This window comes from Manis javanica, chromosome 8 (assembly GCF_040802235.1).
Source record: "Manis javanica isolate MJ-LG chromosome 8, MJ_LKY, whole genome shotgun sequence".
Classification (NCBI taxonomy): Eukaryota; Metazoa; Chordata; class Mammalia; order Pholidota; family Manidae; genus Manis; species Manis javanica.
In genome coordinates, this window is record NC_133163.1 from 116497211 (window position 1) to 116523035 (window position 25825).

Below are 25825 nucleotides of genomic sequence, written 5' to 3' on the forward strand. Positions count from 1 at the left end.
TTAGTTTTATTAGCATTGATAATGTGACTTTTCTCAGCTTTTTTTTTATCCCAATGACATACAGGGTGAATGATATTCATGTACAAGGCACATTTTCCTGGACGTAAGTCTTTTTTGAGGAATACTACATTTTGTAGAGAAGTAAAATAAATAACCCCTCATACATTTTTTGGCATGGTATTTATAAAAGCATTTCATAAACATATGGATAGTAAAATCAGCTCTTTAAAAAACTTTTTAAAACCTTGTCACTTTATAAGGAAAAGGATAGAAATAGAAGCAACTTAGTTTTTAAAATATGAAGCTTTATTTAAATTAAAATTTATCTTTTAACAAAATTTATTTTTCCCACGTCTTCACAACATAGGTAATATAAGGAAAGGAACAAGTATGCACTTGCAGAATAAACGAGTTAATCTTACTTTACTATTTAAAATTATAACAGAAGTCACCCATGCGTGCTGAAGTGACTTAAGATCATGACAAACTGCGCTTGCGGCATTAGTTGGTTCGGGTTTGGGAGTCATCCTTGACAGGTGGTTCCTGGTAGAAATGCCCCTCAGGTCACGCTCTTTCCTGTGCCTCTACATGTGGCTGCAGTCTTCGCCCTTCATTCATCTCCCCTGCGTCTTCCCTAGTAAGAATTTGTCTATGGGTAAAATTAAGGAAAAAATGAAAGTTAAGTATGAGAAACACAACTCAGAGGCACCAAGATTATAGATAAACCCCACAGCTATTTGTGGTACCACTGTCAGGGGTAATCATTACTAGCGGAGGCCGAGATAAATTGGGTGGCATGTGCCCTTTCGGGCAGCTCACTATACCAGCTGCGTCTCTGCTTCTCAAGAAAGCACACTGTAAACCAAGGGAGTGAGAGTGCTTTATTATATCTGAATGCCCTCTGAGTTTTCAAGATCAGTTTGTCAGTTAATTAATTAATTAATTTCAAATGAGGAAATTTTCCAGGCAAAGCAATAGTGTGAATTTAAGACAAAGAAAAAATATCCTCTCCCTTAGCTTAAGACAGAAAACATTAGAGAGAATTAAAGCTGAGACAATTAGGTCTCTTTAAGTAAAACAAAACAACACTCCCCAAAAACTCCAACTCCCCAAAAAACATTTATTAAAGAATAGGATACATATGCTAATGTATTTATAATGAATAAATATTTTTCACAATTCAGTTCTGAACCACCACTGGTGATTGATTTCTTTGGCAACTTTGCCTCTGATGATAACATAAGGTGTTGCAGTGATGACTGCTGGACACTATTCCCTGAGCCATTAAACTCATGAATGAACCAGCGTTTTTTGAGTGCTTAATGTCAGATGTCATTTCAACACTTTGTTGAAGAGATAAATGCCAACAATTCAATGTTCAGAAATATAAGACTATAAATGAAAAGTGTGTCTCTTGCTCATCCCTGTCCTCTGATCACTCATGACCTCTTCCAGGAGAAGCAGCCCTGGCTAGTTTCTTGTGTGTCCTCCCAGAGATATCCTATGCAGTCAGTGAATTTTCAAGGTACAGATATATACCAGGGTGCTTAAAACAGAAAGGCCACTATCCTGGCTCAACCGAGTAGGAGTTTTCATTTCTTATTAATGAGAAGTCTGGAGGCAGGAAGGCAGTCAAGGTCACACTGCCATCACAGTCAAGGTCACGCTGCCATCAAAGTCCAGGCTACCTGCCACCTTCTGCTCTGTCCGACTTCATGTGTGGTTTTTGCTTTCTTGCTCATCATCTCAAAAGCACATGTTGACTGCTTCACCTCCACTCACACATTTGCATTTCAGAAGTCAAGGAGGAGGAAGGAAAAGGGAAAAGTGATGTCCTATTAAAGCAAAAACCCTCCCTGGGGCCTTCCTCTGTCTTCTATTTATATCTCTGGCCAGAGTGGCGTCACATGGCCACTTGGAAGGAGCCTGGGAAGTGGAAGATTTTATCTGGGCCCACTGTCACTCTCAACAAATGTCTCCTAGTAAAGAAGAGCCACAAATAATTGCATGCTGTTTCCATCAATCCCACTTGCTTCTTTCACTTATCTCTGTGATTCAGCATGTTTTTCCTTCTCAGAATACAGACTTGCAATTTCAGATTCATTTATTTATTTTTATTCATCTAACAAATAAAAATGTGTTGCTCACTTAGGGGCAGAGACTGCCTTCCAATATCTGTTTCTGCAGTTTTTAGAACCACTGATTTTTAGATGGACACAAGGCCCCTCAGATTAAGGTGAAATTTCCAGGCATCCTTTCAGTAAGGTGTGCTGTAGACTTCAGTTCAGGCCTATGGGATGACAGCCCAAGTGGTATGTACACTTCCAGGCCCTGCCTCTGAAGCAAACACATGTCCTTTTTCCCTTCCTGGCTAGCTACAGACTTGGTGACGCTCCCTCATGCAAATGAGATGCTTCATGTAACAGCAGCTAAATCTACATCCTACCTAATACCTTCATGAATGTGCCAGACACTGCACAAGGGGAACAGTATACAAAAAAATGATAAAATTAACTTCTTGCCTTCTGGGAGCTCAAAGTCTCCTTCTGGGGAAGCCTTACAGGGAATAAATACCTCTGAAGTTATGTGGTCAGTGCTGTGGTGGGGCTAATGACCTTTGGAGCCCAGGAGATGAAGTCGTCTCCCATTCCCTCATCTATCCATTCCTGCAGCTCTCTGGCTGTTTGTTTACATGTATTCATTTACCTGCTTATTCACAGCTGAATTCATCTGTCATCTACCCATTCAGTCTTCTGTACAGCCATCCATCTCTCACATAGCTCATGAGGACCCTGCTGTTATTTTTTGTAGAGTTATGCAGGATGCATTCTGATGTATTTTTCTAGGAATCAAGCCACTCAGAATGGCACCTGTTACCACAATTTTAACAGATGACAGGTACCAAGAACATCACACACATACAGTATCAACATGAAATTTCATATTCAAGTAAAAAAATGTATGTTCCTTTGTGAACATTCCTAGATTTTCCCAGATAATAAAAATTATATATTCACTAGTCTTTTTCAAGCAGCTCCCCAACCCCCCCTTCCCAGCCACTGTACCTGAGTCAGATGTGGTGACAGTCCACAACACAGCCGACCCTGGAAAATGCAGGAAGACAGGAGGGACAAATCCATTTGCTGCAGTCATTTGTGATGCTATAAAATGAAGGGCCACCCCCAGCTGTGTGTTCCCCATAATCTCGAGGGCTAGGGTGAGGTGGGGTGACTAGCAAAGGAAGCCAGTAGGCTTTACTCACCTCCTGGGAATGGGGCTCGTTCTCTTTCTCACTTAGGCCACTTCAACAAACTAAAAAAAAAAAAGTTCTGTTAACAATAAAGAGAAAAACAAGGATACAGATTACAGCAAGAACACAGTCAAAGCATAGAATTTGCTGTTTCATTTAGTGAGAAAATATAGCTGTTAAGAAATAAAATAGCTCACATATTGAACCCTTTTAACAAGTACTAAATGTTATTTATCAAAAATGCTGTGAATTTATTTGGCTAAAAATATTAAATACCAAACTTCAAACAAATCAGTTTCACAGAACTGACCTGCCGTCTGTTGAAATTCTGGGTGGAGATGCTTCCATGGACACCAGGCAGCTGGGCTCGGGGAAGCAGCACACCCCGGAGGGAGCAGCAGCTCCCCAGCTGGTGTCAGGTATCATCTGAGGCTCCTGCCACTCTCCAAAACTCCTCGGATTACCAGGCAAAGTGGCCGTGACAACATTGGGAAAAGGAAGTGCTCCCAGGCTAGCCTCTATCATCAGTTCTGGAGGAGTCTGTCTCCCTATAAAATACTACAACAGGAGACAACAGCCAGCCCTTGCTGGGCTCTGGCTTCCGGATGAATTGAGTTCCACCTCCTCGAACGTGAGTGACCTCTCAGTGCCTGGATTCCCTCACCCTTAAAATGGAAATAATAATAGTAGCACTGACCTCGTAGGGTGTTGTGGGAATTACAGCTCTCAATTGGTGATAACTATCATTACTTAGTTTTTATTAGTTATTATTTATTAGCATTAATTATTATTAGTGCTTCCTCAGAATTGTTGCATGAATTGCAGTAAGTCCAAATAAACAGATTTTAAGGGCCTCTTGAAACTGGCAGTGGGGAGGCAGTATCTGTAGAGGTTAAGGGTGGAAGTTCTCGGCCTGACTGCCTGGGTTTGCATCCAGGATGGCCACTTAGGAGCTGTGTGCCCTAGGGCAAGTTACTTAACCCTCCTGTGCTTCCCTTTCCTCATCTTTAAAACAAAAATAATACTAGTGCACGTTTCACTGCCTGGCAGGAGGCTGAGCCAGATCATCTGCACAGTCCAAAGGACCTGGACCAGTGAGGGAATATTATTCTACTAATAGGATAATTATGTTTTTATATTAACAGCACCTACCTCAAAGGGTAGTTATGAGGAATGGGCATTTGTAGAGCGCTTTACAACAGTGCCTGGCAATAACTATGTGCCATGACTATAAACCCCATTTTGTAGCAAGGGAATTGAGGCCCAGACGTGTTACGAGACCTGACCTCAGGGACCTGCAGCTTGTCTGGTGCTGGAATCCAGGGGTTCTGTCGGGTGCCCCGCGGCTGCCCAGCCTGAGAACCAGATACCCGCCCCTGCTCCCACTCTCCTGGCCGGAAGGCACCCTGAGAATGGAAAGCTGGCCTCCTTCCAAGTCCCAGGGGCCCTGGAGGCCTGGAGCCCTGCCCCGCTCCACCCTCCCCCACCCCGGGAACAAAGTACACTCGCTGGCCACCCGGGAACATTCCAGCCCACTGCAGGCGGGCGGCCGCGCCCCCAGAGCTGCCCTGGACGTCTGCGCCCCGAGCCAAGCCCCCGGAGCCCCTCCCGGTCCCCAGCTCCCGCGCCAGCCGGGTGTGCAGACGCAGTTGCACCGGAGGAATTCTCTTTTCTAACCTCCCGGCCTCAAAACTGAATAGGCTAAAGGACGCGGCGGGTGGCGTTTGCCCAGCAAGCTCCAGTGAAAGCGGCCTTCCAGCTCCCGCGCCGGCCCTGGCCCGGGCGATCCCACGGCCTGACTGTACCCCTTTTTAAGAAATTAACGCACGCTTTTGTTAAGAAAATATGGACAAGAAGAAGCAGGAGAAAGGTCTCCACCAATGCTACCACTCTTGAGACAGCTGTTAATTTTGGTTATGTCCTTGAAGACTCTGCTGTGCACAAAGACACGTAAATATATATTGACGTGAAAGGGATCATGCTATTACGCTGTTTTTAAGTTAACAGATTTTTTTAGTTTCAGGTTTGCAGAAAATTAAGGAGATAGTGCGGAGTTCCCACATACCCTCGTCCCCACCCTCACAGATTTCCCTATTACTAGCATCTGGCCTTCGTGCGGTGCCTTTGTTAAAACTGATGGATGGATATTAACATGATTAACTAAAGATCATAGCTTAATTATGGTTCACTCTTAGCTCTGTAAAGCTCAAAGTTTTGATAAATGCATAACGTCATGTACCCACCATGACAGTATCATACAGAACAGAACAGTTTTAATGCCCCAAAATCCCATGCTTCACCTATTATTCATCCCTCCCTCTGGGACTGGTGCAACCACTCATCTTTTTACTGCCTCTCTCGTTTTTGTCTTTTCCAGAATATAGTTGGAGACATACAGTCAGTGTGGAAGTCACACTAATGTATAGAAAGTACCCTTTTCAGGCTGGCTTCTTTCAAGTTCCTTCATGTCTTTTCATGCATTAATAGCTCATTTCTTTTTATTGCTGAATGGTATTCCACTGTATGAATGTACCACAGTTTGTTTATCCATTCACCTTTGGAAGGACATCTTGATTGCCTCCAGTTTTTGGCAGTTATGAATAAGGCTGTACTGTTTCCTAGCTTGCTTATTTTCAGTGGTATAAATATAGATATATATCCTCATTTCAATGGCTATGTAAGATTCTCTCCTAGCCCCTGTTTAAACAGCCCCTAATGTTGAACATATAGATTGTTGTCTCTGATTCTGACTGCATAAACCTGTCCCGGCCAGTTGGTCTACACCTGACACTATCTTGTAGTTAAGGGTTGGCTGCCTGGGTCTTGTGTTCAAATCCCAGACACTTACTTACTGGGTGACCCAAGGAGGAGCTCAGGGAACAATAGGAAATGGCTGCAGATGAAGTTGAAGTGTAGATGTGGACCAGTTTCTGAGAACTTTCTAACTTAAAAGAATCCTGAAAGTGGCTGTGCAACCTGGGGAGGCAGGGACAAGAGCACCCATCCTGTGCACCTGTTATGGGCCAGGCTCCATACTGGGCTGTTCACACAGTATTGTATTTGATATTTCCAACACCTTACTTCAGATGAGAAACTGAGGCTTGAGTTTTATTTCAGGGGCAGAGGGAAGCCATTGAAGGGTTTTCAACAAGGAAGTAGCGTGGCTAGGTTGATATGGTAACAAGACCCAGCTGGTTGCTCTGGGCGAGCAGGTTTTCAAGGGAGAAACAGAGGGGCCAGTGGAGAGGCTGCTGCAGTAAGCCAGGTGAGAGAGGGAGAATGGAGATGCGGCCGGAGTGCTGGCAGTGGGCGTCCAGAGAGAGCTGGAGCCATCTGAACCGTTTGAGACTGAGAGGAGATGTTGATGGATTGGGTCGGGAAGAGGCGGAAGGAAGCTGGTATATGCTCATTTTAAATGGCTCAAGCAATTTAGGAAAGTGAAAAGAAGAAACAATTTAAAACCCTCTGAACAACTTTCCAGAGAGAACTACTATGGGGAAAATAGAGTGCCTATGGCCGGGATCCTCACCTGACCCTAAACTACTTGATGAAGTAACTGGCCTGCTGCTAGGCTGCTGCTTCCACACCCGTGGGTAATGAGCGATTACTGACTGAGTCACTGTATAAAGAGCTCTGCCCAGTGCTCTGGGCAGAGGCAGAGACGGAGGTGGATTACTGACTGGGAGACTGCTAGATGCAGACGTGATCCTAGCGCCTGACCTGCCACTGAGAAGAAAGCCAGGTATAAACCCTTTTATCCCAAGAACATTCCGTTGTCATTCCTTGGTCTTACCGAATCCATAGCAAACCTGCCCTGGGCTGAAACCCTCAGGTGAGACACCTACTTTTAACTTTTATTGGAACACCCTTCCAGATATCTTTCTACATCCAAACAGAATAACTGAGAGAACTTTCCAGTTGTGAAAAACAAAGATCCACTCAAACATATGTAAGCAGGATCTTGTGAGGAGTCTGCCTTTTTGAAGACCTAGGAGTAGCAAGCGATGCCCAGAACTCAGCCAACTCCCTTTTCTCGCCAGGGCTCACTTCCGGTCCTTTCTGCTTCTCTCTCTGCCTGCTCTGGTCTTCTCTTTCTTCTGGCTGACTGACCTTGGCGTGCATGTGCCTGCCACGGCGGCCTTCCCCGATTTTGTATCACTCCTCCCAATGAAAGCATCTGTTAAGGATGAGCTGATGTCACTCAGCTACAGATCCCATTTTCTGGGAGAGAGAAGGGGATTCAGGGCTCTAGTGATGAGATGGCCCATCCTTTGCAATGTGGAGGGAGGCCGTGGGTACAAAGACAGGTAGGATGTTTGGTGGTGGGAAGGTGAGGTAGTGCCCCTGATTGCTGCTTTTATCTAAAGGAAATGAGTGAGGTTATTAGCTGAGAAGCTAAGAGTGGAGGGGGATGGGTATGGGAGGTTTCCTAGAAGATGAGAGGAGAGGAAATTCATGTCTGAAAGCAGGATATGAATTTATGAGGATTAGTGTCAATGGCCCACTTGAGGTTTGTGGTCACAAATTTAAAGGGAGATGAATGGGCACAGTTGTGTTTTCCTCCAGCCACATCAAGCTGCTTAGGTGCAGGCGTGAGTACAGGGAATTAGCATTTCCCGTTTTTCAGGCCAATGTGATGAAGAAGAGAGGGGCAAGGAGTGGTTAGAGTGACGGAACTGAAAGGAAAAAGTGGGAGACGTGAGCCAAATGATGGGTAGTGAGAGAACGGGGGAGTCTCTTTGGGGTTGAAGAATTATTTGAGTTCCAAACACATGAGCAGGGATGGCCAAAGAGTGGGGTGCTGGAAACAGTGGTTTTTGAAATCAGTGAAAGCAACCTTGATGACAGCAGGGCGTGACCATAGCGGTGAGAGTGGGACGTCACGTGGAGGGCAAGATAGCTGGAAGTAAAGAAGTCAGGAACTGGGCCTCCAGGGGTTCTTACCTGGTGGTATCCACACCCCTTGTGGTCTCTCCACATGCAGCAGGGCTGACCTGTGTGGCAAATGCCTGTGTACGACTTCTGAGGCTAGGTTATACAAGACATCGAGGCTTCTGCCTTGTCCCCTCTTAGGGGAAGCCAGCCACCACATCGTGAGGACACTCGGGGGCCCATGTGGTGAGGACCAAACAGTGATAACTTGCCTGGCATGTCTGTGAACCGCCCTGCTCCTGCCCCAGGCAAGCCTTTGGATGACGGCAGCAGAGCAGGCCCACCGAGTGCAGCAGCCGCAGAGCCCCTGAGCCAGAACCGCTGGTCTAAGGTGCTCCTAAATTCCTGACCCACAGAAACTGTGAGATAATAAATGCTTATTGTTTTACGTTTTGCAGTAATTTGTTACACAATAATAGGCAAGTCACACAGACTCTGTAAAGCTAGGGTGTTGTATGAGTCTCTGATGGATGTTGATTGAAGTCCTAAAGACGGTGAGGTATTAATGGTGGAGAGGCTGAGAGCCGAGCTCTAACATCTTCAGCAGGTGAGGGAGAGGAGCCAGGAAGCTCCCGGAAGGTTTCAACAAGAACAATGGCAGATGTAGGCTGAAGGCACAAGCTTCAGGGGCACAGAGGTTTTGTAGAGAAAAGGAAGGGCAGTTAGTCTAGAAAAGGCAAAGGAGACCAAGGAGGACTCCTACCCGGCCTCCAGGCCTGGGGCGTGATGGGAGAATGCCAGCTGCTGTGTGAGAGGGCTGCAGGAAAAGCCGTGTGCTCAGGCAGAACCCGACCGCAGCGAAAGTGGGGAGGAGTGAATGAGCGGAGGAGAGTGTGGGGGTTCAGGGCACATTGCTGAGCGCAGGCCGTGAGTTCTAGGATCACAGGGGAAGAATGGGGGAAGCAGGAAGAGTGAGAAATTGGATTAGATTCAGGGATGTACCCAAGAGCCTGGGTGATGGTGGATGACCATCAGTGGATGTTGAATTTTATTCTTAAAATTGAAAATCTATCATATGACTGTATGATTCTTCTCCTTTATTCTATTCACATGGTAAGTTTCAATGATTAATTTCAAATGTATACAAACACTACATTCTTGGAATAACATAAACTTCTAGGACGTATTCTCTTTTGTATATATTGTTGAATTAATAACAACTTGTAACAACTAATAACAATACTTTTGCTGTTTTGTTTAGACTTTTTTGCATCTGTATGCATTCGTGAGACGGGCTTGTACTTTGCTTTCTTCTAATATCGTTGTTAGACTTTAGTAACAAGGTTATGCTGGCCTCATAATTTGAGTTTGTTTCCTTTTTTTTCCTCTGGAAGAATATACGTAATTGCAGCATTTTCCTTTCTTAAGTATTTATTAGAATTTGCAGTGAAGCCATCTTGGACCAGAATTTTCTTTGTTGGAAGATTTAAATCATTAATTCAATCTCTATAATAGATACAGTACTATTTAAGTTCTCTATTTCTTCTTTGGTTGGTTTTTGTAGGCTGTAGTTTTCCAGGAACTTATTCTACTCTCTGAAATTTTCAGTTTATTTGAAGACATCAGGTTATTTATAATCTTATTATCTTTATAATGTCTACAATATCTGTAGCAATGTCCTTTTTTTGTTCCTAATATTGGCAATTTATTGTTTCTTTTTTTATCAATCTTCCTAAGGGCTTTTACATCTTATTCATGTTTTCACAGAACAGTCTTCTGACTTCAATCATCCTTTGTATTTATATTTGTTTTGGTGGCATTAATGTCTGCTCTTATCTTGATGGATTCCTTCATACTTTTTAAACTTAATTTGTTGAGACATAGAGTTACCATATGACCCAGCTTTCTACTTATAAATATACCCAAGAGAAATGGAAACATATGTGCATGCAAAAACCTGTCCATGAATGTTCATAGCAGCATTATGCATAATAGCCAAAAAGTAGAAACATTCCACATGTCACCAACTGATAAATGCAAAACAAAATGTGGTATACCCATACTGATCTAGCTTGCTGCCATAACAAAATAGTACAGGCTGGGTGGCTCAAACTACAGAAATGGCCTGTCATCACAGTTCTGGAGGCTGGCAGTCCAGGAGCAAGGTGTGGCTGGTTTGATTTCTCTGGAGCCTCTCTCCTCAACTTGCAGTGGGAGGTTTTCTTGCTGTATCCTCACATGGCCTTTTCTTTCTTCATGGACATCCCTGGTGTCTCTTTCTCTTCTTGTAAGGACACCAGTTTTATTGGATTAGGGCCCTATTCTTATGACCTCATTTAACCTTAATTACCCCTTAAAGGCCGTATCTCCAAATAGAGTCACACTGAGGGTCAGGGGCTCAACCTGTGAATTTGAGGGAAGGGGACACAATTTTGTCCATAACAATATTGTTGCATATTTGTTAATTTTCATTGCTGTATAGATTTTCTTTGTGTGAATATACCGTATTTCGTTAATCCATGCTACTGTGAATAGGCCTTTGGCTAGTGACCAATTCGAGGTTATTATGAATAATGCTCCTATGAACATTCAATGTCTGTTAGGTCAACATTTAACATTTCTGTTGGATATATACCCAAGAATTGCTGGGTTTATTAAGTATCCTTATTTTCAGATTTATTAGATACTGACAAACAGTTTTCCTATAGACTTAATTTACACTCTTACCAGTGGCTAATGAGAGTTCTGTTTGCTCTACATCTTTGCCGACACTTGGCAAAGATAACTGATTCTTTTTCTTTTTTTTTTTTTTAGCCAATTCTAGAGGTAGTGTGGAATGTCTTATGATTTTAATCTGTAGTTCCTTCATGACTAATGGAGTGCCTTTTCTGTGCTTAGTGGCCACTGGAAAATGATTTATCGTGAAATACTTGCTCAGTTCCTGTCATTTTGTTATATTCAGAGATGGGCTGAATTTAGACATATTCCTTTTGTACCCTCTGAGACACAAAATGCCAATAAGAACTCTTCTTTCTGCTGACAAGAGGCTATGGAGAAGCTCTCTGGGGAGAATGCCCTGAACAGCTGGCAAGTGGGACAGATGCTGGCAGCCCTGGGGGGCTACAACGGGTCCCAATGAGACCAAACACTCTGGACTGGGCTTTGCATGGGAGTGGGAGATGCAAACGCTTGGCTACTATAATGTAACTGGCACTGAAGACACGGTACCAATTTGGACCTTTGAGTCACATTTCTTCAAACCAAGGTACATGCTTCATAGCCCATAATGTCTAACAATGGGCAGAGAGAGCTCTCCCTCAGGGTACTAGTTTGATAGAGAATTGGAATGGGCAGTTACAGTACTCGTCTGAAATATGAGGGGATATAGCACTGGCTTACGTATCTCCATGAGTGTGTGCTCGTACGCAAGGGGTGCCAAGGCAGTGTCCCCACCGGAGAGATTCCTCTGCTTTTTTGGTGGATTTGGGGGTGGGAGGATACAGCCTGACTTTACAGTTCTTTCTATGGGGAGAAGATAGTGAGGTCACTGTACTTGTTTTTCCTTCCCACAGCACCTAGATTTCTTTTTCTACCTGAGGTGGTGGTCATAGGAACAGGGCTGCAACTACAAGTACCAGAGAAGGGATGATTCCTAAGGGGGAAACTGTAACTGTAGTTTGAGACCTTTATGCCAGAATTCCTAAGGGCCTGATAGAGCAGGCCGTGCCCTGATCCCATGGGCAGAATTGGGGGTCCCAGTGAATGCAGCTCTACTGCCTGGTGGTAGAAAAAGCCCACTAGTTCTGTACCCGTGTGACCCTGTCCTAGACGGATGAGAGTGCACTGAGGGAGGCACTTGCCAGACTAGTTCTGATGACTGTGATCTAGACCAGCACAGTGGTTGTACCTATCGTCCCTTTGGAATTAGGGATCCCTGTATCGAGTATACCTTTGGAGAAGTTTAGGTTTAAGTGGAGAGAAAGAATAGTAGCTGAGGGTAAAGGAATGAATGAATGAGTGCTGCAATAACTATTACATTAGCACCTTGAAAGAGGCTCAGAGCAAGAGATGATATTGTCTTTTAGCTCAATTACGCCAGCTATCTGAAGGGTTCAGCCATATATGGCTGAGACCACTCCTGGTTTCAGAACCTGTCAGGATGGAATAGAAACCTGCATATCTGAGTGACATTGGCCTAGGACACATTTTGGTCATATGATATGATAACCAACTAGAGTAATATGTACTGTGTCTTTACTTCTGTTTTTCAGGTTATATCTGCCAGAGTGTGGTAATAATATAACATTGGCATTGTTCCAAGATTATAGTGCTGATATTGATGGCCCAATTTTGGGAAAATTGAGTTAAAAACCTCCTTCATGGGCTCCTCTAAATGTTAGGCATATTCTTTTGGACTATTGCTGTATATGTTATATACATGTTATTCCAAATGTAGATGTGCAGACAGGGTGTATCATTTTGTTATAAAGGAACCATGGCCAAAGACAGGGAATAGCCTGTGTTTATAAGAAACAATTTGTGCAAATGACCTGATTAAAAAATGGGCAGAGGATATGAACAGACAATTCTCCAAAGAAGAAATTCAGATGGCCACAGGCACATGAAAAAATGCTCCACAACCCTAATTATCAGGGAAATACAAATCAAAACCACAATGAGATATCACCTCACACCAATTAGGATGGCCAACATAGAAAAGACTAGGGACCACCAATGCTGGCAAGGATGCAGAGAAAGGGGAACCCTCCTACACTGCTGGTGGGAATGTAAACTAGTTCAACCATTGTGGAAAGCAATATGAAGGTTCCTCAAAAAACTCAAAAGAGAAATACCATTTGACCCAGGAATTCCACTCCTAGGAATTTACCCAAAGAAAGCAAGATCTCAGATTCAAAAAGACATATGCATCCCTATGTTTATCGCAGCACAATTTACAGTAGCCAAGATATGGAAGCAACCGAAGTGTCCTTCAGTAGGTGAATGGATAAAGAAGATGTGGTACATATACACAATGGAATGCTATTCATCCATAAGAAAGAAACAGATCCTACCATTTGCAACACGGATGGAGCTGGAGGACATTATGCTCAGTGAAATAAGCCAGACAGAGAAAAACAAGTACCAAATGATTTCACTCATCTGTGGAGTATAAGAACAAAGCAAAACCGAAGGAACAAAATAGCAGCAGACTCACAGACTCCAAGAAGGGACTAGTAGTTAACAAAGGGGAGGAGTGGGGAGGGAGGGAGAAGGGGATTAAGGGGTATTATGATTAGTTCACATGTTGTGCGGAGGTCACGGAGAAGACGGTGTTGCACAGAGAAGACAAGTAGTGGCTCTGTGGCATTTGACTACGCTGATGGACAGTGACTGCAATGGGGTATGGGGGGGACTTGATAATATGGGTGAATGTAGTAACCACATGTTTTTCTTGTGAAACCTTCATAAGAGTGTATGTCACTGATACCTTAATAAAAAAAAGTAGAAAAAATAAAAAAGAAACAATTTGTCTGGTCTTTGTCTTAGGTTCTTGGAACCGTTTCTAAAGCTCTTGGATTTCCCGAGTGATCAGTGTCTTATCTGTGAGCCCTTGGATCACACCTGAATTTACACGAACGATGCACCTCATGCTCAGCCGGTAGGTAGCTTCAGGACGTTGCTGATCTGAGCAGTGTTATAGCAGCTTGACCTCCCAACCTGCAGGTAGAGTGTGGGGCCTGAACACTGAGTTTAGTCCTGTGGTCAGTGATTCAGTCAAGTGTGCCTGTGTAATGAAACCCATCAAAACCTTGAGACACTACAACTTTTGTGGAGCTTCCCGACTGGTGACACCCTGACATGCAAGGAGAGCGATATGCCCTGATTCCATGAGGACAGGGCACAGAAACCCTGTGTTTGGGAGCTTCCCAAACCTTGCCCTGTGTGTTTCTTCATTTGACTGCTCTTTTATAATAAAACTGCAATCATTAGTGCTTTCCTGAGTTCTGTGAGTCATTTAGGTGAAATACTGAACTGAGGGAGTCCTGGGAACCCTCAAATTTGTAGCCAGTTGGTAGGAAGTGAGGTGACCTCGGGACCCCCAGAGTGTGGCTGGTGTCTGAAGTCAGAACAGCCTTGCTGGGAACTGACTGTGCCCTTAAACCGGTGGAGTCTGATGCCAGCTCCAGGTGGTCACCATCAGAATTTCAGTGCAGTGTACCAGCTGGTGTCAGAATAGACTCCAGTCCTTATCTCTAGTCCCAAGAGGCTGTCACATATTCTGCTCGGCATTTCAGCCTCTCCACTGCCTCTTACGGACTCGTCTGAAAGGCAACACTAAATACTGAGCTTATCTCTCTGGGTTTCCTTTTTCTGTACCTATAATTTTTCATGACCTTGTTAGATCTTCAGTCCTCCAATCAGATGTTTTTCATATTCTGTCCCAATTTTCTAACTGTCCTCAGTTTGGTCAGCATTAACCAGTCTACCACTAATTGAAACATAAACCCCTGTTTGTGCAGATTATCTTTCCTTGATTTTTACTGTGGTTAAATATACATTAACATAAAATGTATCATTTAAACCATTCTAACATACAATTCAATAGCATTTGCTACCTTTTCAAGGTTGAACAATCATCGCCGCTACCTAGTTCCAGAACATTCTCATCACCTCAAGAGGAAACCCCACATCCATTAAACAGCCACTCCCCATTCCCCCTCCCCAACCCTTGGCCACCACAAATCTGCTTCCTGCCTCTGTGGATTTGCCTATTCTGGACATTTCACGTATGTGGAATCATACAATATGTGGCCAATATCTGGCATCTATCTTTTAGCGTGCTTTCAAGGTCATACATTTTTATATGTGATGTTTTCCTTGTGTTCTAAATATGCAGTTACTCTTTGGTTTCCTCTTTGACTCAGGAGGCATTTAGGAGACTCTTTTCTAATTTTTGTTCTATTTTTATTATTCATTATCAGTTTGGGTGTACTAAAGTCAGACAACGGGACTGATTCTATTTCCATTTATTGGTAAATCATTTTATTTTTGTGGCCTATTGTACTACTGGATTTTGTAAATATCTTATGAGGGCTTGAAAATAAGATATAGTTTCTGTATTCAGGATGTACACATAGATACACTCTATGTATCTAGTTACCTGCTAGCCAGTTAGTTAGTTATGTATCATCAATCTTCTTAAATATATTATTAAAAATCTCAGAATCATAACTTACTTTTTGTCTATCTGGTTTGTCAAGATCTGAGAGAGGTGAATTAAAGTACCTTATTACAGTTTTATTTCCGCATTTATTTCAGTATTGTGTTCTGTAAGCTAATGTTTACAACTTTTATATTTTTATTTTATATATTTCAATGCTATTATTTAGTATAATGTTTATTTACTTGAGTTTTGCTGCTATGGACAGAACTCTTACCTCCTTTTTGTCTGTATTTACCTGCAACATTGGTAATATTCCTGGTTTCTGAAATACGTTTGTTTTAGGTATCTCTCGATAATATATAACTGGCTTTCATTTTCTTTTAAAAAGTGACTTTGTATTAATTTTATCCACCCTGTGACAGAAAGGCTTGGTCTGCTTCTGTCCTGCTTTGTGGTCTGCTTTTATGCATCTGCGTGGTTGTTCCTATTTGGTGCTTTCTGGCAATTTGGAAGGTATTAAGACTGTTTTCAGTTCTACTGGAGTTTTACCTTTGCGATTTTAAATACCATGTTTAATCAATATTTTTCAGTCTGTCATCTTCAGAAAAGAAACAGTGTCACTTACTCTCTGCTAAGAAAATTATGAACATTGGGGCTTTCAACAATCTCCTTTGCAGCTGCTGTGGAAAATGGTATTTAAAAAATTTTAAAGAGAATTACAGTATGATCAGGGAGCCCACTTCTGGGTATATAACCAACAGAAGTAAGTAAAAGCAGGGATCAGAACAGGTCTTTGTACATCTATGCCGTTAGCAGCGCTATTCAGAAATAGCCAAAAGATAGAGAACCCAGATGTCCCGAATCAACAGATGAATGAATGGGCAAAGAAAATGTGAGACAGATATGCAAAAGAACAATATTCAGCTCTAAAAATGAAGGAAATTCTGAGACATGGATGCATTTGAAGACATTTCTAAATGAAAGAAGCCAGTCACAAAAGGACACATACGTATAGTTCCTCTGCTACGGGATTTCTAATGTAGTCAGATGCACAGAGACAGAAAGCAGAATGGTGGTTGCCAGGAGCTGGGTAGGCGCAATGGGGAGTTAGTGTTTAATGGGTACAGTGTTTCAGCTGGGAAGCTGAAATGGTTCTGGAGGCGAAGGTGGTGATGGCTGCACAACAATGTGGATGTATTTAATGCCAAGAAATTGTGCATTTAAAAATGGTTAAAATGTTGAATTTTATGTTATGTGATTTCACCACAGTAAAAACAAACATTAATCTCTTTTTCCTTCTATTCCCTCCCATTCCTGTTTTAATGACAATTTCGGGATTTTTTTCCTCCTATGACCTATTATCAATAATTAACGACAAAGCATTTAGTAGGTTTTTTCCTCCATAGCTATAACAATTGTGTTTTCCTAGTTAACATAATCATTACAGGTATACATGCTCAACTGTATGTTTACATAGAATGCTTCCCATCAGTCATTTTTATACGTCAATTTCCTCCTATGTAAATTCTTAATTTGGATTCATCTTTTGGCTGTTTATCGTGTCTTCCGTAGAGTGAGAGATTCCTGTTGATAGAAAGAATAAGAATGTTACTTTTGTGCGAGGCCTTTGCTAGAGGATCCCTGCAGCCTGGGGTGCAGGTTGCCAGCTCTGGGGTGCAGCCCCATCCCTTTTGACTTCCCTCAACTCTTGCCTGCACCTTATCAGTGATCTGTGTCCCTTCCTCAGCTCTCCTCAATCACCCAGCTTCTATTTCCAGCCTCCCACCCCTTCTTCCCTCCATGGGGCCCCTTGCCCCCTGTCCCCTGTCCCCTGGCTCTCTCTCTCTTCTCCATCCCCCACTCCTGCCCCTCCCTGGTCTCTTTCTTCCTCTTTCTTGTTCTCCATTTTGGAGCGGGGTGACAGGGAGTATGTAGGTTAGCATATCATACTCTTCATCTGGTCTGTGGCTGCGCTTGTCCCTGGGTGGCCAAGAACAGCGTATTCCTTCTTTCTGAACTGCTTGGGATTCTGGCTGATTTTCAGAATGTGCACCCATCTCTCAGCCTCTCAGAAGCCCCACCCTTGCCCGCAGCCCCACAGAGCTCACGGCTCTGCCCTGTGCTTTTGTCCTTATAGACAGCCCGATTCACTGCCTAGGCTGACATCTAGGGAGGGCGGGTGGGACAAAGTCTGTTACTGCAGTGTCTACATGGAGCATCAGCTAGCCCAGGCCGACACACGATGAGCTGCATTTTTATTGCTTTCCCAATCCTTGTGTGCAGATTTTATTGTGCTAGGAGTTTCAAATGTAATAAACAAGGAGGAAAAAAAAAATGTTTTAAGTCAGTAGGCACTCCAGCCTAACAAAATCCTTAACAGAACCTTGTAAGTCCTGTTGCTGAGGAGTATTTGTCCAACAGACCTGGAACAGTTTTAAAAAGGAGGAATGGGGGTTTGGTTAACATTAAAGAAACACAAAGATTTTTCATTTGGCTCTGGGGAGACCAGAGCCACAGAAGGAACACGAAAAGAAAGAGGGATTGAGCATTTTTGCAAACAAATGATAAAACTGCCTTTTAAAGAAGTGGAGGGGGTAGGGTACCCCTTGTCCAAACAAGACTTTTGCCAGGGTAGGAAATCATTTCTGCAATTGTTTACAATGCTCAGGCAGCCCGTCCAAAGTCAACATGGCCTGGGAGCGTTGCCCTGGGGCCTCCTGCTCTTTGCCAGCCGCCTGCCAGCTCGGGCGCAGCTATTTCTGGGACTTAGTTCCCTCCCTTGAAAAACAAACTGTGGCCCTCACTGTCATCCCCAATAGAACCCCCAAGTTTTTGCAGCCTTAATGATGTTTTCCAGAAGAGTTGTCCAACTGGGGGCCTGGATGCAAAGTGTTAAGTTTGGGGGAGCCCGGTCGGGGGGGATGGGCCTTTCATTTGCAAGGTGCCAAGGTGGGAATTTCCACCACACACTAAGATGGCTTCACCTGTGCTCCATGGAAACCTATTCTGTCTTCAAAGAGAAGACCCTGACTAAAAATGTCCTGAAATGTGTGCCCCTACCTACAGTTTGTTCCACAAATCCAAAGCAAAGTTTGCTTTTACTAAAAAGCGCCCTGATTAGTAGTAGTAATAACCCTTTACATCTGGATACCACGTTTGTGTAGAAAAGACTTTCACTTCTGTTATCTTATTTGATCTCTACCATGAGAAAGGCACCGCTAATCTCATTTATTTAGTTCATCCAGCTATTTGTTTCCTTGTTTTGTGTTAATTACACAGTCACATGGTTTGAAAGTCTTAAAGTGAAATAAAGTCTCCCTTTCACTCTGTGGCGCATCCTCCCTGTCTCTCCCCGACCGTAAGTAACCCCTGCTGTTCATTTCTTGTGTATCTCTCCAGAGATACATATGTGACTAACTTGGAGTGGTGCAAGGACACAGAACTGTGCTGAGACAGACCAGTTCTGCCTCTGTCTCTAAACTGCCGTTTGACACTGTATATGCCATCTTCCCTCTCTGGACCTCACTTGGGTCAGCTGTGAAAATGGGGATACTAAAAGCTAACATTCATTAGGCTTCGGTGTGTCTGCCACTGTGTTAAGCGTTTCCACATGTCCTAGTTGAACCGATCTCACCACAACCTTATAAGGAGACATTATTAACCCCATTTATCAATGACAAAACTAAGGCACAGAGAAATTAAACAACTTGCCCAGATCATAGCTAATTAGAGGGAGAGCCCGAATTTTATAAAACTAGGTAGTCTAACAAAAGAATGCATAGCCACTTAAACCAAAACTGTGCTAATGTACCGGCACTCATTGATGATGTTGATGATATTGACAACATCATAAGACGGCTTAAGGCCAGAGGCTGGCCCTCCTGGGGCCAAAGTTTCCTCCCCAGTCAGATATCTACCATTCTGTGTTCGTTTCCTCTGGCCAGGCAGCTCTGACTCACTCACCCCATTTAGATGGGACGGTGAGCAGCTGGCAAAGAGCAGGAGACGTGGGGCAAGGCTCAGGCATGCACCCTTATGTCAGCCCAACGTCTCCTTCTCTGTCCCTCCAGCGCATCAGGGCGACTCTTTAAAAACAACATTTTTAAATTTGTATCAGAAGTGGTCATGCACGTAATTTAAAAGTCAACTAGTATTCAGAAGCTTATAACAATAAGACAGTATTCCAGAATGACCACTTTGAACCCTTTTGGCTACTTCTTTGTATATTTATCTACATTATTGTAAATCAGAGGTTTACTTTTTCTGTAAAACACAAACTTTTCCTGTAAAGGGCCACACAGTAAATGTGGGCCATTCAGTCTTTTTTTTACTAATTCTCTTTGTAGCCGACAGAAAGTAGCCACAGTCAACAGGCAAACAAATGGGTGTGGACATGTGCTAATACAACTTCATTTACAAAACCAGATTCATTTACAAACATGGACTTGGCCTATGAGACGTGGTTTATTGTTACCTGTTCTAATTGCTTAAACTTCTATTCTTTAATTTTCTTAATTTGTAATTTTAGGCATTACCCATTACTTTTCTATTACGGTTGATAAGAATTCACCTTGCTTAAACAACTCCTCTCTCTGCAGTTGTTTATCCTCATAAGTCATCCTGATAGTGTGATTATAAGTTAAATCAATATTTAATGTTTGTATTATTATGACTGAGTAAATACTGTTGTCTGCTGAGTCAAACTATATACCAAGTGACATTCCCTTCTCACACACCTTTTGTTTTTACCTGGAGTTGGTAACTCCCTCATTCCTTTTTTTTCTATCATTTTTTTATTTACATAGTTTCTTTGGCCTCCAATGCTTCTCCCAGACAGTTTTCTACATGGCTGAACAGATAGTGTATGGGTGCCTTTAAAAAATGTCCAGTGCCCTTGTTGTACTGGAGCTTCCCCTACAGCCGTCCTCTCCTGCCCCAGTGCGGACGGGGTGCTCCCTAGGCCTGGACTCAGCTCTCATCCTGACCGTCTTTCTGTTAGGAAGAGAGGAGAAATGCACTTGATTTGATTTCTGTATTGACCCCCTTTTTCCCAGATCCCATGTCTTCTTCTCTGACTTGTTTCCTCATTTTGCTGGAGAAGATCCCTTAGTAGCTCCTGCGAAAGGAAACCTGGGAGGTGAAATCTTGAAAGTTGATATATATGCAAATATCCTTACCATCACTCTTGAATGATAATTTTGCAGGGTGCAGAATTCTAGATTGGAAATTGTTTCTTTTTCTTAATCTTTTGAAGCATACAGGTTGCTAGAAGCCTGATACTTTTTTGATTCTTAAGTCTTAATAGACAATCTCTTTTTTCTTCTCTAGAAGTTTCCATGGTCTTCACTTTATTGCTAAGGTTCTGAAATTTCAACATGATATGCCTTGGCAAGACCTAATGCGATTATTAACATTTTGTGCATGGTTCTCTGCAGACTCTTCCAGTTTAGACATTCATGTCCTTCAGGTCTTAGAAATTTTTTGAAATATCTCTTTCATAATTTCCTCCTCTCTGTTTTCTCTTTTCTTTCTTTCTGAAATTCCAATTCATTTTTATACCTCTTGGATTAACCCCTTAATTTTTTTCCCTGTTTTGTGCCTTCATCTTTTTTATTTACTTTTGGAGGATATAGTATAATATCCTAGATTGTATCTTACAACCCTTCTATTTAAATCATGTTTACTCTAGCTACCATACTTTTAATTTCTCAAAGCTCTATCTCATTCTCTGTTGCTCCTTACAGCACTGTGTTCTTTTTACAGATTCATGGTATCTTCTCTTACTCTTCTGAGGATATTACGTTATGGGTGGGACCTTTTCATTTGTCAGTTTTTTTCTGCTCCCTGCATTGTCCTTGTTTCATCCAAGTTCTATTTACTGTTTGTTTCAATCGTCTTTAATGTTGGAGGCTTTCCTCAACTTACTCATAATCCTTGTCTATTTTTGCTCAAGAGAAAATCTCTGGAAGTTCTTTATGGAAGTTCTGTAATCACAGCTGTCACCTACTCTGTGGAGAGTATTTTTTGGAGGAAACCCGTAAGTGTCATTATCAACCAAGTATATTATTTTTAGCCTCCTATTCACCTTCTGCATTAGCTGGTGCCCCAGTTACTGAGCCTTTCTGCAGGGTGAACTGGCTTGCTTCTCGTGGTATCACCAATGTACAGTCTCTTAAGAGGGCAGCTTCTCCTACTCTGATAAGACAGACAGACTGGATCCCTCTGTCAGCTTTTCATCCTCCTGACTGGTTGACATCTCTGTTCCCCTGTTGTTTCCATTCTTGTACTCTTCTTCTTGTATACTTTGAGTTTTTCTTACTGCGATGCCCCCCTACATGGTCGGTAGGCTTGCACCCTTGTCCCTTTGCAATCTGTTTGTCCACAACAAGTAAGACGGTCTGTGGGTAAAATTGTAATATATCCAGAATATCTCACCTGGCTTTAGTGCCTACTCAGGGGTGGAGAGAAGTATGACTTTAGATATCTGCTTATCAATAGGCATTCTTAGGAGTGGAGAGAAGTTATTTCCATATCAGCGTGTAATTACCTGGGCAACCAAGGGCTTATCTGAACCTTAAGGGGAGAGCTGTTTGGCTTCTGCTGAAGCAGGAGAGAGGAATGGCCCCGGACTGCAGTTTGTAAGCAATAAATGGGTTTTAAACTTTATTTCTCCCTTTAACTGATTTCGGTTTTAGAGGTATTTTGCCCCAGGATTTCCTCTCCCCAGACTTACAGGTTCCTTTAAATATGTAAGTCAAAATACCAGAATGTGGACATTCCACAGGATCCTGTCCTAACCTCTTTGATAGTCAACAATATGATGAAAAGGGAGCAGGAAACAGGATGAGAGACTGTGCTGGATTCAGATATTTAGGAGACGTACTGAAAAATACAATGTGTGATCCTGAGATAAACAAACCCACTGCAAAAAGACATTGTGGAAAAATTACATATAGGTATGAAATAATCATTAATTTTGTTAGGAATGAGCGTGGTATCATGGTTATGTAGGGTTTATTGTCTAGTGATGCATATTTAATTATTACAAAATGTCATGAAGGCTTGAAATTTTGTTTTCAAAAACTTAGCAAAAAACTAAAAACCAAAGCAGATGAAGCAAACATGGCAAAATGTTAATAATTGTGAAATCCATAGGATATATATACATCATCTTACTTTTCCTACTTTTACATGTGTTTGATATTTTTTACAGGCTACTCAAGACTCTTCATGGCTTCCCAACTCCTTAAAGTAAAACCCAAAGCTCTTGCTGTGACCTTCATGGCCCTGTGAGATCTGGCCCCAGCTGTCCCGGGATCTCAGCGCCTGCTGCTGTCCCCTGTTCTCAGGGTCTCAGTCACACTGGCGTCCTCACTGCTCTTATCAAGCCCATCACTGCTGCCTCAGGGCCATTGCATTTACTGTGGCCTGCCTGGGTACCCTTCCCACAGCCCCATAGTCCGTGGGCCACCCGGTTGCCTCGTTCAGGGCTCTGCTTCAAAGCAAGCCAACTGGGAAGACCTTTCCTGACTCTGTCTAAAATAACATTTTCCCTCTTCCCTACAGCATTTCCTATTCTCTTTTCCCTGTTTTTGTTTCTTCACAGCATTTATTATAACCTGACTTTTTTTTTTGGTGGTAAAATGTACATAACATGAAATTTACCATTTTTAAGTGTATAATTTGGTGCATTAAGTACCTTCACGTTGTTGTGTAATGATCACCACCATCCATTCCCAGAATGTTTTCATCTTCCCCAGTTGAAGCTCTACACCCATTAAACTCTCCGTTCACCCCTCCCCCAGCCCCTGGCAATCACTATTCTACTTTCTGTCTCTATGAATCTGACTACTCATATAAATGGAATCACATAATATTTGTCTTTTTGTGTCTGTCTTCTTTCATTCAGCATAATATCTTCAAGGTTCATCATTGATGTAGCATATGTCAGAATTTCGTATCACCTGCTATTTAATATACCAATTTGTTCATTTGCTTATTATCATTATTGTCTCCCCTCCCATCCATTACCCTAGAAGATAAAGTCCTTGGGGGCAAGAACTTTGTTTAATTTGTTCATCTAAAGCAATGAATGGGCACAAAATAAACTTCAATAAATGTTGGGTAGCTTGCCTCCCATTGGGGCAATTTCCTTTTTCTGCATAGAGCGGGCTTTCTCTGAGCATGACTTGTCCATTCAACAAGCATTTCTAGCTCCTACTGTGCTGAGCATTCTGGGAGACAGAAAGGTACAACAGTGAAACCAATACAGCAGGGAAGGTAAGAGTGATGCAGTGGAAATCTGTTTTCGTGTTTGTTTCTGTCCAATATTTACTCCCCCTTTTCTGATAATAGCAATGGGATTTCCTTTGGGGAGAATCCTTCCCTCCTCTCAGTACGCAGTTCTGAGGGAGTCATCTCATCCTCTGGTTTCCAGCAAACACAAGCAAACCAGGCCTGGACTTTTATTGCAACCCTGGGGAAAGAAATGCAGCCATTCCAGTGAGACTGCAGAACAGAGAGAATGTTAGCCTGGAATTACGATGACCCACTGCATTGAGAGCTTATGTGCGAGAATGAAGACAACATAGATAAGCAGAGTTAAGAGTTGGACAGAAGGAAACTGAATCCTGATATTGTTTGAGCTCCTGAACCCTGCCATGCCTGAAGGCAAAGATCCACTTCTTGGAATTTTCAGCTTCGTGAGCCAATAAATTCTCAGGTTTTACCCCTCACTTGTTGATTAGTCTTACTTTGTTTTGAATTGGATTTTTATTGCCTGCTACCAAAATATTCTTGACCAATATAAGGAAAATGGAAAAATGGAAAGTGGGTAGCGAGAAGCTGCTTGTGGGGTTAGGAAATTCAGAGCTGCTGTCTAGGAAAAGGTTGAAGGACCTGGATATTCACTCTTAGGAAGAGAAGCCTCTGGGAGACAGACTATATCTTCAGATATGTAAAGAGCTGTGACATGGGAAAGGAATCAGATTTGCTTTAGATAATGCAAGAGGGAATACCAGGGGCAGCAGATAAATATTTTCCAGAAAAAGATGTCAGTTGAGTTGAAAGAAAAATGTTGAGGCCTTCTGTGCATCCTAGAGGTACCGTAGTAATATGGGAGGTAATAAGCCCCAGGGTGGGATGTATACAGTGAGAAAAAAGGGTAGCCCTCCATGGGCGTCATTCTAGAAAACCCTTTGGGTCCCTCTAGTCTGGAAATGGGGACCCTCCTGGGCTGACTGATGTAGGCAGAGGATAAGTCTGTCACATGAAGGCTTAAACACATAGCCCTTCCTCCCCACCATCAATGACCCAGAAGTTAATTACAAGATTGCCCAAAACCACAGTGGACAAGGACTGAAAGCCATGTTGGTCCACAGGTTGCAAGAGAACTGGGCTTTTCCAAAGACTTTGAGAAAAGTGGGGATTCTTGTTTTATTTGATTAGCTTTTTCTGTAAAACAATGTCTGGAACCAAAACAGATGCTTTGGCTTTGTTAAGATTTTAATGTGACAAGTTTCGGTCACAGTCCTGGAGAGTTTCTGGATAACAACTGCAGCATAGTCCTGAAAAAAATAAAATGCTTCCAATAGGCTGCTTGCCTCAGCCACACTATTCCCGCTGCGATGTTAGAGGTCTAGGAAGAGGCCTCAAACCCTCACCTGCCTGTCTTCTGTGGTCCCTCAGACCTTGCTTTTGGACCAGCCACAATTTTCAGAAGGTATTTTGAATAAGAAGAAAAGCTACAGTCACAAAGAAAATATGTCCGTCTAGGATGTTTATGGTATGGCAGCGAAAGTTTGGGCTTTGGACTCAGACAAAGCTGGATTTAAATTCTGCATCTGCTTTGCGTGAGTACCTTCAACTTGCCAGAGTCTCAATTTCCTCATTTATAAAAGGAGGAGAATGGTACTTTCTTAACGGGGCATTTTGAGAATTAAAGATGATGCTATTTAGGTGCTCAGTATAGAGGATGAATGGTATGAAAGAATGAAAAAATATAGAGGTAATGATTGCTAGACCAAAGGGCCTTCAAAACCCAAAGGTGGCTCTTAAATGGTTGATTTTCAGGTACAAGGAGAGGCTAGAAAGGAAGAGAAAGAGAGTTATTGTCAAGGACAGCATGAAGAATAGTTAGGGATTCTCAAAGTTTTGACATTCGGGGAGATTCTGCTAGTTACCCAGCCAAATCCGTCTCCCTTCCTTCCTGCGTGCGTAGCTGGATTTTATCTCCCAGCTCCCCTTGCAGTTAAGGGTGGCCATGTGGCCAAATTCTCTCCAGTAGAATGTGAGTGGTAATGATATGTGACATCTGGGGGCTCAGGCCTTAAGCGCAGGGACACGGCTCCTCTTTTCCCTTCCCACCACTGCAACTCAGATGTGGAGGCAAAACCAGCTTCCATCGGGCAGATCGAAAATGGGCTCGGAGATGACAGAGCAGCAAGTTGGAAGGAATCTGGAGCTTGACAGACTGTGCAGCAGAGCTGCCAGGCACCATGGACTGTTATGTGAGGGAAAAATGAACTCCCTTGCTCCCT

General features: G+C 42.8%; 3 long non-coding RNA genes across 3 annotated transcripts in view; 1 reads left to right on the plus strand and 2 right to left on the minus strand.

Annotated features, from left to right (window-relative positions):
* Positions 1–284: 284 nt before the first annotated feature.
* Positions 285–3839, minus strand: LOC108396521 (uncharacterized). Its single transcript, XR_001852971.3, has 4 exons — positions 3561–3839; positions 3263–3312; positions 3066–3104; positions 285–649 (listed from the first exon to the last, which is right to left on the minus strand). It is a non-coding gene; the product is annotated as an uncharacterized lncRNA (long non-coding RNA).
* On the plus strand, positions 3754–24011 carry LOC118970879 (uncharacterized). Its single transcript, XR_005059067.2, has 3 exons — positions 3754–3881; positions 13670–13781; positions 22501–24011. It is a non-coding gene; the product is annotated as an uncharacterized lncRNA (long non-coding RNA).
* LOC140843195 (uncharacterized) overlaps positions 14706–25825 on the minus strand; it is a 68614-nt gene continuing 57494 nt past the window's right edge. The window contains exon 3 of the long non-coding RNA XR_012120753.1: positions 14706–16871. This is a non-coding gene — a long non-coding RNA (uncharacterized lncRNA). The remainder of the gene's footprint in view (positions 16872–25825) is intronic.